The 20,377-nt window shown below is 40.8% G+C and overlaps 1 protein-coding gene across 2 annotated transcripts in view; it reads right to left on the reverse strand.

The window, feature by feature from the left end:
• Window positions 1-20,377, reverse strand: part of YIF1A (Yip1 interacting factor homolog A, membrane trafficking protein) — a 189,319-nt gene that overhangs the window by 162,538 nt on the left and 6,404 nt on the right. The gene's annotated exons all lie outside the window — the stretch shown is intronic.

Raw genomic sequence — 20,377 nt, forward strand, 5'->3', positions numbered from 1 at the left:
GTTGATCTGCCTGGGTATCTGGGAAGAGGGGACCCTCATTATGTACACACTTTCACTCTGCAATGTAGCACTAGCAGTGCACAGGAGGGTCATGGTAAGATATTGGGGCGGTGCACAGGTTCTAACCCTGAACGGCTGGGAATCCAATATGCAGGGGTGCAAGCAGGTAGAGAGCTGATAAACCAGGGGTGGGATTGCTTCGGAAGTAGGCGCAGATATGAGACCGGAGGTCTGAGGCTGACGGAGAGTAAAGGGGGGGGGGGGTAGCTGTGGGGGAGGTGAGCCCCCGGACTAACTGATCTGTGCAAGTCTCAGGATGGATCTATGACTTTTTCGAACTGAGTGGTTAATGATTTCAGTCTGAGGTAAGGCTGACACGGTCACTTGACGCTGCTTGTGTATCTGTATGCTGCAGCAACCTGGGGGGAAGGGGGGTTGGCTGATCTATGTATTGTGTTACATATGGTTTGTGAGAATATAAAATTTTTTTAAAGAGCCATAATTATCTGAAAATGCGTCAGTGTGCTGGTACAAAGTGGCACCCTGCTTTTACTAGGAGGATCGTGGTAGAAAGAACCTTGTGGTCCTGGAACCAATAACTAAGACAGTATCCATGATGTGACCCTGTGGAACACGCTAATTGCATTTAGGTCTTCAACAATGAAGAGATAGAGTTGGGAGGAAATAAAACAAAGCGGGGAATCTGAAAAGCTGAACATTTGGGGCCAACACCTGAAATATTGTGTGGAAATGCTGGAGTTGGAATCAGTATGGAAATCAGGATCTGACAAGGCAACGTTAAGTAAACTAGCAAATGTGGCGGCAAAAAGGAAATCTTTTGCGGAGGATAAAGAGACATTGGCAATACGTCGGCATGGTTGGACAATCATGAACTCTTTTATACCTTCAAAACCATTGCCCTACCTAGCATCCCACTTTAATGTACACCTCAAAAAGATATTTACAGCTTTTCGGATGGGGATACATGTCTCAAAAGATTTATTACCATCTTGGAAACCGCCGCATCAGACGAAAGAATGCCGCCTTTGCGGGTACCACACAGAAACCTTGGTTCACCTTTTCTGCATATGCCCGGCCCTGATAAACCAGAGACGACTTTTATTGAAACCTATTTTTAACGTGCTAAACATTCGTTCTTGCAGACAGGCAGTCATATGTTGGCTCAGTGGCTCCTCCATAATTTTAGCTTGTCGTGGAGTCAAATTCCTTGAAGAAGCAATAAAACTCCTTTCTTAACTACTGGACAATTTAAGTACATTTTCTGAAAGCAAAGAGTATTTTACTCCCAGTATTAACTCTTTTAAAATGATAAATGTTTTACTTATTGTAATTGTAATTTACCATGTCAAGACAAGTAGAATCAAATCTGGCAATGAATGAGAAAAGTTGTGGCCGGAAGCACTTTTCCACGTTTTAGCAAAGAAAACTTATGCCTAAAGTTATTTTACCCAAGTATTTTTTTTTTGTTTTTTTTAAATTGAAACATTGTTTATTTTGGTAATTTTCTTTAACAAAATCGAAGATCACAATTTCAAAATACATTTACAATACCATGTGCCTACTGCAAATAGTTATTCAATTCAAATGAAAATCTAACTAATCGATCAATCACGTAGAAGAATCATTCTGTCCTAAAAATTGCAATAGCTTTCGGGTGAGCTAAAACATTTTTTTCGTTTAAATACAGGTCGTAAAAATCTTTGCTTGGCAAGTAAAAATAGCCACTAAACCAATAAAAGTACTTATGTAGGCTTTTACAATCAGACAAGAGAGACTAACCATCATTTGCAATTCCATCAACCCGGGTATTTGACAAATGTGGTTCAACCAACCCTCTATAGAAGCACCTCAGAACAATATCTTATCTAGAAGATACATTTAATAAGAATACGTATCAATACTCCAACCGCTCACTAATATGGAGAGATTTTCTTCTAAATGTATCTGATCTTGTGAGGTGTTTAAAGCCCCAGCTGACAGATGTAAACGTTCCTTAGATTTGCAATTAAAAAGTGCAAAAATACTCAAATGTAAACTGTAAAGCAACAAGTCTGTGCCAACAATTCCCCAAATATTCACCCTAATCAACTGTTTAAAAAAATTGCTGTATACATCTGATGCCTACTGAGGTTCAATAAAACTGGCCACAAGATTCCCATACAAAACCTCTTATTAGAGGGGACCCGTAACCAAAATATTTTACACTCCATAAATAGCAAAAAGTGTCACTATGCACAGGCAAGTATTCATTTTATTTACTCTTCAGATTCATTTAATCCTTTGAGTGCTAATGAAGAGATGGTCTCGTCCTCAGCACCACTGGAGCTGGCTAGGCTGAGGAGGAGACCATCTTGTCCTTAGTACTTAAGAGGCCATGCCAAATTCCCCACATTCTAGACATTATTTCAAATTTTTATCATTTGTTCATGGTACTGTCCATATTTTCTTTCCGTTAACTTGTAAACAGTCATTTGAACGACTACTGTTGTCATCAACAAATGGATTGCATGTAATTTTTTAATTTTATTCTCACTACATTAAACCCACAGCAGTACTTTTTCAGGATGTAACACTGTAAGAAGATGCATTAATATTTGGAGTGGGTGACTACCCAACTCTAGCATAATCACAACCCTTGTCAGAGTGAACCCTCAAAGTCACTAAATTAACCCGAGCTCTACATCCTGGTGGCCATGGTACAGAACAGATAGGCTTAACTTAGAGCAACGTGTAATGCATTATGCAGTACCAAAACAGTAATTAAGTCAAACTGCAAAACAAAGGAAGTCCTAAATCAAATTAGAAAAACAGAGTAAAATGTAATACACAAAAAGACAAAAATCCAATAGGTGGAATCGGAAATATTAATTTTTGATTGGATTTAAAATGTTGTAAAGCGAGGTGTATGCCCAAGGGCATCTTGGCCCTGCTTATAGTATGAAGGAGGAAACTGCCTAAAAAGGAGTCTGCAAGGGAAGAGTTAACAACCAGGTTTTAAGTGATTTTCTGAAAGCAAGGACGTTAGCTTGATTCCTCAGATGCTCTGGCATTTGATTCCAGAGACAGGAGGAAGCATAGGAGAAGCTTCTACCATCTCAAGAGGCTTTGAGAATAGAAGGGACAGAAACTTTCTTAGCTATGGCTGAGCGAATCGATCTATTTGGAGAGTATAAAAAGAATTTGTTTTTGAGGAGCTCGGGACCGTGGTGATAAAGTGATTTATGAGTACCGTAAAAGAAACTCTTTTTGATGGGTAGCCAATGAAGTTCTTCCCTGGCTTTGGAGACTGGTTTGAACTCATTAATATTTTTCAGAATCTGGACTGATGTATTGTGCAGTCTCTGAAGTCTTCTCAAGATAGCCTACTGGGCTCCAACAGAGGGCACTGCAGTAGTCTAACTTTGATAAAGCAAGAGAGGTGACCACTGTTTACTGCAAGTCGAATGGAAGGAGGGGGAGAATATTCCTCAGAGTTTGTAGAGTGAAGAAACACAAGGAGGTAAGTTGATTAGTCGGATCTCTAAAAGAGAGATTAGAATCAAAAATTATTCCCATGTTCTGGCTCCTGGAACAGAAAGTAAGCCATGGGTTTCAGCCACCAATTTTTAAAAGTTGTACTCAGAAAGAGGGCCAAAAATCACTAGGTGCCAATGATAGTTAAAGGTTGCAGCAGACTAAGACCCAAGCACAACTTGGAGGCTGATCACAATGCAGCGTGGGTCAGATACGCATACCATGTTCCTCCTGGTCAACAATTTTAATTTCTGACTTAGTATTTTATGTCCCAGGCCACCACAAGAGAACACTTCCAACCTAATCCCACAACCCCCACCACCAGTTCCACCTTGCCTGGCTAATGAGGGATGATACCCTGAAACTGGTCCCATGATGCTTGTTTCTGGCCCTGGGAGGACCTGACCTGGCAGTTCGAGCTGGACTGTTCTCATGGGGAGCAGCTTCAAGACTAATTTTCATATGGCTGGGTCTAAACTGGAATGGCGTGCAAAAAAGTTTTGGATTTCACCCAGATATGTGACTGGGGGTGAATGTTTGATTTGTTCAGCATTCCATCCATCATTTGTGTTTCTTTAGCATTAAGGAGTGGCACACTGGTGGTGGCAGCTGAGCAAAGTGAAGATGTACAGAAGGGAGGAGGTAAGCAGAGTGTCCTTACAGGCTGCTTATAGGCAGTTCTTTCCATTCTGTATCTGTTGTATGGGAAGGTTGGAAAAGATAGGGAAAGGCTGGAAAAGATAGGGAAAGGCTGGACATTAAGAGATGCTGTGTTTTAAAATGCCCTAAAGTATATCTGAAGGAAACTAAGAGGGATGAGTTGGCATTACCTGGAAAAATGTGAACGGTCACCATGAGGGGGCATGGTGGCAATAGCATGAACTAGTGCTGGATCGTTGTACCAAATACTATGGCTGACCGTGCCAATTGCTTATTTAGGAAACCTTCCACAGAAGTAAGATATGCTTGAAGGAAAGGCAGTGGTTTTAAGAGGTGTACCTTAAGATAAGTAGTTGCGCAGGATCATTTTATTAAAGTCAAACCCTTGCATTAAGCAGAATTTTTATTTAATATTGTATGCCCTTCCTTTAATGGTCAAGTAGCATTCAGGAGAAATATTTAACCTCCTGGTTGTAAACTTTTTAGAAAATCATCCAGGTTCTCTACGAGTGGAAGATGTGCATTTTGTTATTTAACATAACCTTTAGAAAAGCAGGAAATCTCAGCTGTACCGAGGCTCCCAAACTCTTTAATGTGTCTATCCTTTGTCCCATCTCCCATTGCCTATTAGAGGTGGTAGCTGAAACATCTGATCTAATCTCATATCCGACGCCATCCACCTCAATCGATTTCATCGCAAGGGCTTTGGAGAGTATTTTCTCTTTCAGAGAGCAAGTTAAAAAGTTAAGCAGAATTTTCCTGGGTTTAGATCGGTTAGAGTTGAGTCTAAAAGGGGTCCCTATGGACGCGTTGTATATCTTTTGCTATCTCCTCTTCTGACTCCTCCATCTGAAGTTTATCCTTGATCAATTTTACAACATATGTTTTAATGTCCTCACCCTCTCTCCCTTCAGGCACTTTCAGAATTTTCAGGTTATTTCGCCTTTGGAAATTCTCCAACCTTTCAACTCTATCTGAATTCTCTTTTTCCGCAATCTTTAGTTTATCTTTTTCCGCACAGTTTGCCTGTACAGTTTCCCTGAGTTCTCTGACCTCTTCCTCCAAAGTAGTTGTAAGGCTGCTGAGGTCATCTATCTTCCTATCCATTATTTCACCTAAATGGCTCTCAGCCATGTAGAAACTGGGGAGGGTTTTCCATGGGGAGGGGGTTTCTGGGGGAGCACAGGGAGGGGAGCAGTGGGGAAAAAAGAAAACAAGAGATCCTCTATAGCCTCTAAGGCCTTTTATTAGTATGGACTAGGTATTTCGGTGCCTTGCTGCTGGTTTTTATTCTTCTAGTGAGATGGGCGGGAATACAATAAAAATTCTTTCATGGAATGTTAATGGGCTCAGGGCGCGTGGGAGGCGGGAAAAAATTCTACAATACCTAAAAGATTGCCCAGCCCAGATCATCATTTTACAGGAGACTCGCCTACAGATAAGGAGGGTTTGGACCTTTTTAAGGCCCAAAATAGGATTTCCCAAGCAATGTGCACATCCCAGACGGCTGTAACAAAAGGAGTGGCAATTCTAGCAAAAAGAGGGGCACAAGTGGTCTTAGGAGCCCAGAGCTCTGACAAAGCTGGAAGGTGGTTAGTTGTTAAGGCCAAGATTACGGGTCACACTGTCTCTTTAGTGGGATATTATGGCCCAAATCAAGATGATGTTTCCCCTTTAGGAGACTTATTAGCAGAATTGGTAGACTCTTCCGATCCAATCATCATGGCTGGTGACTTTAACGCAGTTTTAGACCACACCTTAGATAGAACCTCACGCAGTAGATCTTGGGTAAATACAAAAATGTCAACATTCATTAAGCAAATTATGGTTCAGCTGGGGCTCTGCGAAATCTAGAGACAGAGGGCAGGGGAAAAAAAAGGCTTCACCTTCCACAATCAGAAATATAAACATCAGTTGAGGATAGATTATTTCCTCATCGATAGCAATCTGGCTGAGTGGACTCAGATGGTGGAGCATGTGGGAGTCCATCTATCGGACCATTCAGCAGTGATTTTACACCTGAAATCAAATGAGAGTCCCTCAATCTAGATGGTCTCTTGACCGTACAATTCTGCAGGAAGAGGATGCCGTAGCAGCATTGTCTAGGGAGACAGAAGAATTCTTTCATCTCAATCAGGGGTCAGCATCACATGGAGTTATTTGGGACACTTCTAAAGCTTTTCTGAGGGGAAGACTATGGACGATGGCTGCTGATAAAAGACGTAGCTATTACAAAGAAGTGTCATCAGTCGAGGCACAGACGGGCCATAGAGACAGATCTGACAGATTCCACGTTAGACGAAGATGCCCGGGGAATCCGGTTAAAAAAAATCCTGGAGGTAAAATCCAATCTGGCAGTAATTTTACAGGACAGAGTGAGAATAAAATGGGAAGCCAGCAGACTTGCGCATTTTGAATACAGCGAAGGCTGTAGCAAGCTGCTGGCTTGGAAGGTTTAAAGAGAACAGGTCAGAAACAGGATTGACTAGGTTAAATGCGAACACACAGGTGCCCTTACAAGCGACGTTAAGGAGATTGAGCAGGCTTTCCAAAATTATTACAGCAGGGTGTACCAAGAAGATCTTAACCCCACACAGGATGTGGTCGAAATATGGCTGGGACAGGGCTCAAACAACATCCTTTCAACAGAGAAGAATAAGCAGCTGAACCGGGAGATTGGGGAGGGGGAAGTAGAGCTTATATTAAGACAAGGAAAGAAGGTAAAAGCTCCCGGCCCTGATGGCTTGCCCCTGGAGTTCTATAAAGTGCTGGCTTGTGTACTGACACCTATTCTGGCCAAAACCTTTAATGACTTCTATATAAAGAGGGCTGAAATGCCGGCCTCATGGAATGATGCAAATATCTCCCTAATCCTGAAGCCAGGAAAGCCTACTACAAATTGTGACTCGTATCGGCCAATATCTTTGCTAAACTGCGATTATAAGATCTACGCAAAGATACTGGCAGACAGGTTAAATGGAACCATGGCGGAGATGGTCCATACAGACCAAAAGGGGTTCATACAGGGTAGGTCACTGAAAGAGCTGACCTATTCACTAATAGGTTCAATAGACTTGGCATCTGCTTATGAGCTTCCACTGGCGTTCATAGCTTTGGATGCTACCAAAGCTTTTGACCGGGTCAACTGGGTCTTCCTACAGACAGTGGCCAAATCTGCAAATCTTGGCCGAAATTTCTGTACATCATTGGTAGCCATTTATAGGACGCCAAAAGCCAGAGTACTTATCAATGGCTCCCTGACAGAGCCGGTTTTCATCAGTAGGGGGACGAGACAGGGGTGTCCCTTATCGCCACTACTATGTAATTTATACACAGAGCCCCTGGCCAGGAAAATTAGAGAGGATTCAGAGATTATTCCTTTCGGTTTTGATGGCTGGAGTAAGAAACTGGGCCTATATGCTGACAACATCCTTATCTACACTACCAACCTTCAAAACACCTTGAATCACATTACAACAGTAACAACAAACTTTGGGAAAATCTCGGGCTACGAGATAAACAGGAGTAAGACCGAGGTTATGTCCTGGAACATGGAAGTAGGGGACGAAACCAATAGGGAGGTAATGAGATACCTGGGGGTCATGATTCCACAAGACATTTCTAAATTAACTAAAGTTAACTTTGAGAAGGCAAAAACAGAGATCAATGGGCTCCTAAAAATCTAGGAACATCTGCAGATCACCCTATTAGGTCGGATAAACTTAGTAAAAATGATGATCCTCCCAAAATTAACCTTCCTGTTTGATACCATTCCCCTCCCTTTTGAAAGCAAAGCGCTTAAAAAGCTAGGAGGTCAAATTAGCAGCTTCATTTGGGCTAGCAAAGGTCCCAGAATTGCCTGGAAGAAATTAAGAAGAAGGGTGGAGAAAGGGGGCCTAGCTCTTCCTGATCTATTATTTTATTCATGGGCCTTTTTATTCAAAAGCGGGAAAATGTTGCTGAACATACTCACACTATCGGAGATTGGGAGACTGCTGGGAGTAATGGCTAGACAGGAGCCAGGTGGCAGTTTTGGCTTTATGTGTAAATACGCAGACCCCAAATACTTTAAGAAGGTCCGGCTAAAGATCCTGAGAGGCCTGGCAGAGACCTGGTATAGGGTCAGGAAAGTATTAAAAATACCTTATTATAGTCAAATGCCCCCCATCTGGGACTCACCAGGTTCACCGACCTGGACTAAGGACGCACTGGTTCGACCATTAAGGGAGGCAGGCTTAAGAAGGTGGAATGATATTACACAAGAGGGGCATTTAATAAACTGGGAAACATGCAACCATGTAACGGGAGAACAAGTGTCCAGATTTAAGTTTTTGCAAATGCAAAGCTGGTTCCAAGATCCTGGCACGTTGATAGGAAAATCAAATGAACTGGAGTATATTGTTGCAAGCTCCTTTTTGGGTACTGAGGCAGTACCCAAAAAGGAGCTTGCAACAATATACTGGCTGATGGTAGAATTGGAAGATGGGGCGTTTATACTGCCAACGGAATTGTGGGGAAGATGCTTGCCAGAGCCTTCGCTGGAAAACAAAGTGGCAAGTATCAATGTCTATGTTGTTTAAAATAGTAAAACCTGCGGACCTAAGAAGAAACCACCTTTTCTCCATTCACAGGGCCTATTGGACACCGCAGAGGTTGTCAAAGTTTGGGAGAAGAGGAGATGTAGCTTGCCCTAAATGTGGTAGTCTGAAAGAGGATGATGTACACATGTTTGTGGAATGTCCCGTGATTCAGTCATTCTGGAATGACGTGAGTAGGGCTCTTTCTGCCATGTTGGATAATGATATCAAGGTAAGCATTTTGTCTGTGATTTTTGGATGTATAGATTCTCTTGAAAGTTTTACAGAGAATAAGGCAAGGCTGTGTTTTTTACTCTATGCTGTTAGCACGTAGAGAAATATGCAAACAGTGGATAGCTACATCACCTCTCAGGTTCTTTGATTGGCTAATCTCAATAAAGTATGTTTCTAGTTTGGATATGAAGGCTTCCCAAAAGCATGGTTTTTGGTCTCCCTTAATAGAGTGGTGTGAGCAACCAATGAATTAATGAAGTCCAATGATTATGCCTTATCTGCTTCGACTGGCTGTCTGGTCTCCCCCACCCCCCCCACTCCCCATTCTGTGCTTTGGCACATGGGGGTGAGTTGGGGTGTGATGGCTAGGGAGGGTAAGTTGGAAGACGGCGCTTCAGTTAAACAAGGGCGGTTAAAGACGAAGCTGGTGCCTGCCTTTCTTTCCTCTCTCCCCCCTCTATTTCCAGCACATAAGGGCACGATACTCCATTCACAGGTGCAAATGGAATGGGGTTTTTAGAGGCTAATGAGGACTAAAAAAAAAAAAAAAAAAAAAAAAAATGTAGTTGCGCAGGATGCTGTGAAATAAGCCAAGACCACAAAGAGTGCAGACACCAAAAAGAGGTCCAGACAACCTACCAGCGGTTATAATTAAAACAAACACAGAGTTTTTTTAAGCAATATATGTCAAAGAGTTCTAGTTCCCAGCCTATTCCCAGACAGTTGGAAGGAAGCAATTATAAGACCCATCTATAAAAAAATGTAGAGTGAAAATTGTGTTAAAAAATGCTGTTGTAATTATTGAAAAGATTGGGAAGAAGTAAATAATATAACACCCATACAACGAGGAGATTTTAAAGAAGGCCACTCAACATTAAATCACGGTTTCATTTTGTGGGTGATGGCAAGAAAGTTTATAGCTCAAAGGGACAAACTGATTTGTTATCTTATAGACTTTTGCGCCGCATTTAGTTTGGTAGACCGCAATTTGTTCTGGGAAACTATTAAATCTTGAAATGTCAAAGCATTTACTTTTAATTCTTCAACAACGACAGTCAAAAGTGGCCCTAGTGATCGTGGATGCATAAAGTACGCTAACTCAGAAAATAAAAATCAAGAATGGTCTGCGCCAGGGCTGTGTTTTGACGCCCCTATTATTTTCCATATTTCTAGCACATTTGCCTACAAGCTAAAAGAAGCAACGGCCTTAGGTCCAAAAATGAAGGGCTTGCACGTCCTATGTGTTTTATATGCTGAAGATTTGGTGATAATGAACAGGACAGAAATTGGCCTGCAAAGGAAATTGAAGTATTCCATAAATACTGCCTTAGGAAGGTTCATTTACTAAATATGAACAAGAAAAATGTTTTGATACTGGGAAAAGGTAATACAAATTAGAGCTGGTTTCTAGGATGAAAAAATAAAAAGTAGTTAAAAAAACAGAAAGAAAACATTGAACTGCTAAAATCTACAGCATTGTCCTCATAACGTGGGCTAAAGCAGTTTAACAATAAGTACGGAGGACCTTCTTTGTGCACAATTCTGTCAGCCTATAATGCTGTGATACGTCCTCACTTCCAGATTGGAGCAGAATTACTTGAGCAGTAATTTAGAATAGAATTATTAAGAAGTGAAATGTGTACAGAGATTGTTATCCTTACCTCGGTCAACCATGATACAAGCCATAAGAATAGAAACACAGCTTACGGCATGGAGTTATTTAGTGTACGCTGACATGGTATTGCTAAGGTTTCAAAGAATCCACAACAAAAATGAATTGAAACAATGATTAAAACTTTTGCCGTATCTTTAATGTGAAACACCCATGGTTTGCAACAGCAGTGGGCAATGTTTAAAACAAGCTTTGAAAGTGTACTTTATTGGAACTTAAGTTTTGTGTCAAGGAACCGTTGGAAACCAAAACTAAGTATGAATAAATTACTGTTTTATTTTACTGTATCATACTTTTTAAATGGGCATATGCCTTAATAACCTATTTTATGACATAACCAAAGCTCTTACCAGACCTGTGGCATGCAGAATATTAAGATATGCTGGAAAATTCCAAGTCTTTGCTCAAGCATTTCCTTGATCAGAACTCTGCACACCAGATTTAATTAAGAATTTGATAGGGGCCTGCGACCCTTTCATATGCTGGTTGGTGTCTGGAACAGACTGCTCCAGATAATGGTCGGCAGGTCGTTCATTTCAGGTGGCAAACACTCAACACGATAAGTCCTACTCAGTAGTAAATCCAGGACCAGCCAGGTAATGTTAAGGACACTGTGGCAGAGGCCAAATAAGGAGCTACCCATTATTTGTAGGCTCTTGAACTTAATCTATTTTCGCCTCCTGCATGCTCTCATATTTTCCCAACTCTCAAACTAAACAAGTGCACCTTTAGTCTGACTAATTGTAATCCTCAGGAGATGGTACTGGCAAAGGTCATCAGCTCCATGTGCACAGGGGTTGTCCTATTTAAAGCCAACAAAAAATAACAGCTGTAAATTGTGACATAAGCCAATAGAGCTTTGATAACAATGAAACAGTGTTTCTCACAAAACGAGAAGAATGAGATACTCTGGGGTTGTCCCATTTTCACATTAACCTTTGCAGACACCCCTTCAAAGAAGCGACTGATCAAAATCTGTTGTGCCTCTATTTCAAGGATCTGCTCTACATTTGCTGTTGAGCATTGAAAAAATAATTCCTGGAGCCTCCCCAGTATCGCTATACAATTGTGTACCTGGGCAGAGCTGACAAACCCGAGGGGTAGCTGTCACCTAAGTTGCACTACTCTCAATGCAATTACAAAGCCCTTCATCCCCCTCAAATGCATTAAAGCACAAAACTGCCAATAGCATGAGGTGAGAGACTACTCCCCTAGGCAGAGCCAAGATGCGACTGACAAAGTTTCAAACCAATAGAATAAAATAGGAACGAGCGAAACAAGCCAATAGTGGAAGAGAACCGACCCAAAGCCCATGCTATGTATACTGGAACAAGAGGTCATACAGAAAGGTGCATTGTCAAGCCACACCAAACTTGCACGGACAAGGCTAAAAGGTCTTGGTTTAATATGCTAACATATCACAAAAATATAAGCACATTAGAGCGAGATTCAAAAGGTGGAAGCCAGCAGAAATGGATAGCGATGACTGCAGTTAAAAAGAAGCCTCTTGTGAAGTTTAATGTACACACTTTAATGAGGTGAATCAATACTCCCAAATAGCCAATAACATAAGAGCGGAGATAAATGCTTCACATGACTGAGCCAAGATCTGACTGAAAAAATCTTAAGCCCAATGGCTGAAAGATGCTACGCGAACAAATGATGGATGGAATGCTGAATAAATCATACATTCACCCCCAGTTAAGAGATCTGGCTTAAATCCATCATTATTTTGCTCACCATGCCACCCCAGTTTAGTCCCAGCCATATGCAAAGCAGTCTTGATTCTGTGCCTCATGGGAACAGTACAGACCGAACTGCCAAGCCATGTCCTCCCTGGACCGGAAACAAGCATACTGGGACCGGTTTCAAGGTATATCACCCTTCATCAGCCAGGCAGTTCAGGCTGGACTGTTCCCATTGGGTGCAGGGTCAAGACTGTTTTGCATATGGCTGGGTTCAAACTGGAATGGCATGGTGAGCAAAAAAACGATGGATTTAGGCCCAGATCTCTGTACTGGGGTGAATGTATGACATTGTTCTGCATTTTGTCCATCAATTGTACTTTTTTGCATTTGTCACCCCAAGTGGGACGGGTATGCCCAGACGTGGGTCCCATGCTCTCCATGCCACTGGAGTCAAGCTATCCTGGCTGATGAGGGCTGAAAGCCCGTAACCGGTCCTAGGATGCTTGTTTCCAGTCCAGGGGGGACCTGGCCTGGTAGTTCGGGCTGGGCTGTTCCCATTGGGTGCACGGTCAAGTCTGTTTTGCATATGGCTGGGTCCAAACTGGAATGGCATGGTGAGCAAAAAAACGATGGCTTTAGGCCCAGATCTCTGTACTGGGGTGAATGTATGACATTGTTCTGCTTTCTGGCCATCAATTGTTCTTTTTGCATTGGCTGAAAGAGGCTGATCAAAAAAAAAAAGTTAAATGATTGAAAAGAGCAGTTCAAAAGTCTACTCAAAGTACAATTTTGGCTATAGCTGTTTGACAGCTGCACTGTCAAAATCTAGACCTAAAAAACTATTGCAGCATTGTACGAAGTATAAAGCAACGGCAGGAGGTGCTACGTCATCATATTTTCTGAGTATAATAAAATCTGACTTTCAAAACCTAGGTAAAAAACAGAAGCATTGTAAATTATGAGATAGCAGGAAAAAAACTGACATCTAGCAAAGCATGAAAACAAAAAGGACCTAGGGTTAGACATACGGATACTTAGCCGCAAATTGTGGCAAGTATTTTTAAAACTACTACAGAATTTAAAGAACCAGCCTTTATACCAATAGGTCAGTTCTTAAAATTCTGAACCTAAGTGGGCCACAATCTGACCTACCTCATGAATATTAATGAAGCAGTTCGCAAATCAGAGTCACAACTAATCGAGGCTATCGCAGGGTTGGTGGCCTGCTGGGGTCAGCAGACCACCATGTCTGTGACTGCTTTTGAATACAGCTATTTTCCTTTTTTTTTTTTTTAAACTCACTCTTTTTTGTGTAACAGAAAACACTACCTATTTTTCTTTAACAGTTTTTTTTATTCTTGTTTGCGAATTCATTAACTCTTCCTTTAAAGTGTTAAGTTTGTCATGCTTAACAACTAGATTTCAATCACAAGACATTGATGCATAAGATATTGATTCAGTGTTTAGAAGGAACACCTACAACATGCCCCTTCCAGATACCAAATTGGTATCCATTCAGAACCCCCATTATAAGAGTTGGAAAACCTTTTCTCATTCTTAAAATGCAATTAGTAGATAGAAAAAAATGCATTTTAGAGAGAGAAAATGCAAAATTGGAGTGTTTTAGACTAAAAACATGCTATGTTTGTTTATCTGGACCCTAAAACCAGAATTACACAAGACCCGACATAAATCAACAGTAGGGAGACCAAACAGACCTGTCAATACATGAACAATGTCCTCGTATTACCCACATTCAGGAGAGTCACATGCATAACCTAAGACTTAGGCTGTCACCCGCAAGCAGAAATAAAAGTTAGTTGTGGGTGTGTGTTGGGGGGTGTGCATGGGAGTATATATATGCTACCCTCAAGCACCAAAGATTTTTGTATATTTTTTACGTCTTTGAAGAGCAACATTTGCCAGTGCCAAAGCCAAACTAGGCCAATGGACAGGCTACTGACTGATTGCCCTTAATGAGCACACAGCTTCAGTCTGTGTTTAACAGCGTTCTCGTCTTTTGCTTTCATATTTTGTCACTCTCATTGTAGTAATGTGAAGGAAACGAGTTGTCCCTTGAATGACGGCATGCTTAACTGTGCACTTGACACTGAATATTTAACTTAGAGGTTTAATCAGAGAGGTACCCAATATTTTTAAATGTACCGAAATGCCTCACCAATAACCTAATAATACAGTTAAAGATTATATTTCAGTATATAATTTGTATTCCTGTGCTGTGCCATTTACAAATAATCGCGAGGACTTGCAAGGCAGGCACACGTTATATATTTCAGATGCAGTGGTCGGAGGAAAAAGTAGCAGAGGGACGGCAGTGAATTGTAGCAAAGTAGCACGAGTATGGGTTAACATAATAGAGTATTTCGTATAATTTTATTTGGTTCTTTGTTTGTTCTACTGTTGATTTAGGCTAGATCACAAAATTCTAACGAAATTTTAAACAAATCCATATGCCAACAAAAAGCAAGCAGATGTCCAAAGCTTTCAACATGGTTAGTAACAAAATAAAGACAACATCAGGATTCTTTAGGGTACTACAACAGTTAATTGAGGAAGAACCCATATCGGGCGCTGAAATTAAGAAATGTATATAGACAGGGCACAAGTTGGGGGTACACACAGGTACACGGCATCCACCCTCTATTTTCTGGGGGTGGACGCCGTCCATCCTGCCAAGAAGTTGAACCTAACAGAACTATGTTGAACTTGTCGCAGTGTAATTTTCAGACACAGTACACATTCAGCAGCGCCTGTACGTTGTGTGCTTTCCCTTCCCATCAACAACTTGCAGGTGTGAGGGGGTTTTCTTTCATTTCCAGCGGGGCCGAAGATAAAGGCCAAACTTAATGGGCCAACAGGCCTCCTTTTGTTTGAATGTGCTAACTGGAGGTGGTCTGGAACCTCACACTTAAAAGTGAATGCACCGGAGTGGAAACAAAAGCACACAGCTTGTTATCTCTTCACAGGTACTTAAGAGAGGCATGCTTTTGACTTTGTTCAGTTCCTGTATATATGGCAGATGTGTTGGGTCTGTCCCAGTGTTTACAGAATTAACAATTTCAATAGCACTGTTTTATTTCTTTTATAGCGCTACACATCCCAGTGCAGGGTGTCAGAGCTCTTTACGAAACATACACATTGTACATGGACAGTAAACCATGTAAGTGTGTAAATAAATCTACAAGATGAGTGACTTGAGACAGGGTTACAAGGCGTAGGAGAACTGCAGGTAACAAAAGGATTTCTGTGTTAAATGCAGTAACCCACTTACCTATCTACATAAACTAAATATCTGCCATCTGCATGTTACATAATGTGCTTAGCAGGAGACACATTAACCTTCTATACTACTTTGGTTCAACCCTGGGACTTCACAAACACAGATTTCACACACAAATTTGGTAACCTCCCGAGTTATCTCACCATTACTACCATTCCCTGAGATTTACTGGGCAGATGTGCAGCAGATGCCTTAACCCAATCAAATATTTTAAAATGCAGACTTTGCAACCAACTTAGCAGAACAGATGTACTGCCATGCTTCTCCTTGTTGCCAATATTTTTGAGGATGGGTTTAAAAAAAAAAATTATTAGTTGAGGCTCAGCTTTTGCGTCAGGATTGCAGCATTTTTGGTACAACCCCAATGCAAAATCTAATTTGTTAAAACTCATATGCGCTTAAATGTACTCATGCTATACCTTATAACGATATCTGTGTGGTCTTAATATCTGAGGTCACTTCTTGTTATGTCACTTCCTGTGATGCTACGTGCAGTGTCACACGTCATGACATCATGCGCTGTGATGGCCTGCGTCATGCTTTCACTACATACTACCTAACTTGGCTATTATATATCTACTGGCGGTCGCCAGTAGATAGTTAGGACCTATTTTCCATAGGAAATTTGCAACATTCTATTCCCAATAAGTCTGGCGCCGGTTGATGAATCCTCGCAAAATTTTCCAAACTTTTGGCCAGCCCCGCTCCGCTCCTACCCTGAAAGTTTCGTGGTGATTCGTAAAGCGGGGGCCGAGAAAAAAGGGGGGTCCCAAAACGCGTTTTCCCCATGCAATTTCCCATAGGATCTGTTGTCGCAGCTACAGCCCGAACCGCTGAACGGAATGACACCAAATTTGGCAAAGAGGTAGTCCTCAGTTCAGACTCGTGCCTTTTGCATAAATGGTGTGAATCTGTTCATTAGTTGCTGAGAAAATTAGGGTAAAAAAGTTAGTGATATCTATGGCCGGGGAGGATCCGCGGACCCTACCCGCACCGTAAGCGCACCCTCCCCGAATCGAGCGTGCACACTCCCGATCGCGCGCTGAATGCTAATTGGCTGTCGAGTGTCTGTCTACATTCGAAACCAGGAACTGTTGGTGGCCATTTTCTGCCTCGGTAGAAGCGAGGCTGAAGAAGCAAGGGGAATAAGTGTGTAAAACATATAAAGGGGGCAGAGTGGAAATACTCTGACCCTCTAGAGGTGCTTACGGCCCCCTTTTTTAAAATTTAAAAAAAAAACGGCAAAATGCGGGAGGGTGCGCGCATCCTATCGCGTTTGGTGCGCGGATCCAAGGAAAAAAAAAATTGAAAAAATACAAGAAATCATTGGTTGTATGACAACTTTCCACACTGAAAGGTAGGGTGTATATTTCTGTTTTTTAAACGCATGATTCTTATTGCTTAACAAAAACTGATTGTAAGGAACATTATATATGATAAGCTGATATGTTGAAAAGTCAAGCACACTTGCTGTCTTGTTTAGCAACATTGTGTGCTGAACTTGTGACCTGTGTGCTCAGTACAGTGTTCCATGACCTGTTTCTATGGTAACAGGCAGAAGGCAGATTGGGGGATGGGTTGAAATGTATTTCATTTGGAAAGGGTTGAAATGTTTAACCAATAGAAATGTGTTTGCTTTTGAATTTATGTGTGAAGGATTGTGATTTGATGTTTACATGTATATGTGTGGAAAATGAAAGGGAAACTTTGCCATTCTATGTTTTTGCTGAGAGGTGCACAGTGCAGAGATTCTGTATAAGAAAATCTGGTGTGTGACTGATATACTTCTTAATCTACAAAACAACTTGAAAGGTGAGTTATTTAATTGTGAGGGGATGTATGTAGACTATTTTGATTTTAATCAGACTAATGTATTTCTCCTGCTAAAGTGTAGGGAGTACTTTTTTTTCTCTACAATCTTACTGACAGTGTGTGCATGTAGAAACCATTCTGTGATAAGCATTTGTGTTTTTCATGTGTTTGCAGACCGATAACTGTGCTGTTTTTATATTTTGGTAGAATTAGAAACCAGTCATTGTTTATGAATTTGTGAAATGAGTTATGTTTCTATACTAAAATGTAGTACTCCTTCTAGATGAAGAAATGTGTTTTGGTATAGTGCAAGGGATAGTGTTGTTTGTCTAGAATCACACCATGAGTATGTGTGCATTTGGGAATCACTGTGAGAGAAGCATTTGGTAACATCGTGTATTTGCTGACAGATAACCGTTTTAAAACCCGTCATGTTGTCAAGTTTTAGTAGCATTAGAAGCCAGTCTTTGCTTATGCATTGATAAAATAAGTCATGCTTTGACACTAATGTACTGTACTTTAATATGTAGATTGTGTGTAGTCTCCTTACCCCTTGCACAGTAGTGAATGAGTTTTTGTAAGCTGCTAGGGATAGTGTTGCTTGTCTAGAATCACACTGAGTCTGTGTGCATTTGGGAACCACTGTGAGAGAAGCATTTGGTAACATCGTGTATTTGCTGACAGATAACTGTTTTAAAACCTGCCTTGTTGTCAAGTTTTAGTAGCATCAGAAGGCAGTTTTTGCTTATGCTTTGATTAAATGAGTCAGGCTTTGACACAAAAGTGCAGTCCTGAAATATGTAGATTGTGTGCAGTTCCCTTACCACTTCCACTGTAGTGAATGAGTTTTGGTAAACTCCTAGGGATAGTGGTGCTTGTCTAGAATCACACTGCGAGTCTGTGTGCATTTGGGAACCACTGTGAGAGAAGCATTTGGTAACATTGTGTATTTTCTGGCAGATAACTTTTAAAACCTGTCATGTTGTCAAGTTTTAGTAGCATTAGAAGCCAGTCTTTGCTTATGCGTTGATTAAATGAGTCATGCTTTGACACTAATGTGCTGTACTTAAATATGTAGATTGTGTGCAGTACCCTTACCTCTTCTAGACTAGTGAATGAGTTTTGGTAAACTCCTAGGATAGTGTTGCTTGTCTAAAATCACACTGTGAGTCTGTGTGCATTTGGGTAAGGATTGTGAGAGAAGCATTTGGTAACATCGTGTATTTGCTGACAGATAACTGTTTTAAAACCGGTCATGTTGTCAAGTTTTAGTAGCTTTAGAAGCTATTCTTTGCTTATGCATTGATAAAATGAGTCAGGGTTTGACACTAAAGTGCAGTACCATGTACTATTCTCTCCACTGTGCCAGAACTTAAAATTTAAAAGTTTTACCCAGGCACTGTCCTAGCAGTAGTCTGATGATTTAGTCAGTTTCCAAGTACTCATGTTGTGAACCATACATTACCACATAGACTGCTTCAAATGTCTATGCAGTATGCATGCAGCTTCAAATGTCTATGCAGTATGCATGCAGTCTTCTAACATACTATACACTTGTCTTTCACACCTTCAATTCCCTAGTCAGTATCCATACAGTCCAGCAAACCTCCTGTCACTCCCTTTGCACTCCTCTAGTGACCCATTCAGTACCAAGTACTAATCCATTCACGGTGTCAAAAGCCAACCACTTATAAATTCACCCAGGCACTCTCCTTGCTGTACTCTAATCATTCCGTCAGTACCCAAGTACTCATCCAGTGAGCCAGGCCTTAGCACATAGACTGCTTCAAATGCCTATTTACTATGGATGCAGTCCTCTAATCACCTACACAGTTATCTTTCACACCTTCAATTCCCCAATCAGTATTCATACACTTCTAGCAAACACCCTGTCACCCACCCAGTGTGTCTCCTTATAGTGCTGTAATAATTCAGTCAGTTAGCATGTAGTCTTTTAGCGAGGTAGGCTTTAGGGCATGAACTGCTTCAAAAAGTAGCATGCGCTATGCATGTAGTGTTTAAATCATCGTCACACTTGTGGTTCAGGGCTATAGTTTCTTAGTCAGTTTTTATATAAAATGTGTTTGTACAGTAATGGAATAGTATACATTTGAAAGTTATTAATATACATTTATTTGTGATTCTTTTTTACAGATACTGTATTTCAACGTAAAAATAGAGAAATCATGCCAGAAAAAAAAAGAAAAGGAAAAGAAACTCAGAAAGGCGCAGGAGTGTTTCTCATCCGTTTCCACTCTTCTCGTGCAAGATTGATCGGATGAAGGGTCCTTAGGTGTTTCATCATACTTGCCGTGCCGTACGAGTATTTCTTGTTAGGATCCCCTCGCGACAGAACTCTTTTGCAAATCTTGCACGTGACCAAGGTGGCAATTGGTCTTTGTTTGCCCCTCGGGAAAAGTAAAAAATTTCCACACCACTGAAGAAAAACGTTGTGGGCGTGGTGCCTTCTCCAAAAATGTATCCTCAGATTCGGTGAATATTTTAAAGCGGCAACATTTACAGTTTTTGTAAGTTAAACTTATAAAATTTTGTTAGCCGTAAGAATTTTATATATCTGTGATTTGTATCTTGTGATATTTTGCTGAGAATAGCATGTTGGTTTTTTTTTTTAACAATCTTTCCGATTGTTTTTGTTTGCCCGCTGTTAAGTGAGGAGTACGATTGAAATCACTTTTTTTAGTGAAATTCAATATATTCTGAGAACAGCAATAAAGGCAAACAAATTACTTTGTGGAAATGATGCTGTGTTGTAAAAAATGAATTATTACATGTTATAATTTTTTTTTCCTTTTCTTTCACAGATCCAAATTTTAAAATAAGCAATTTATATGAATTTAGATAGCAATAAAAATCTGAAAAAAATGTATACCATTTTTTA

The sequence above is a fragment of the Triturus cristatus genome, chromosome 9, assembly GCF_964204655.1.
Source record: "Triturus cristatus chromosome 9, aTriCri1.1, whole genome shotgun sequence".
NCBI lineage: Eukaryota > Metazoa > Chordata > Amphibia > Caudata > Salamandridae > Triturus > Triturus cristatus.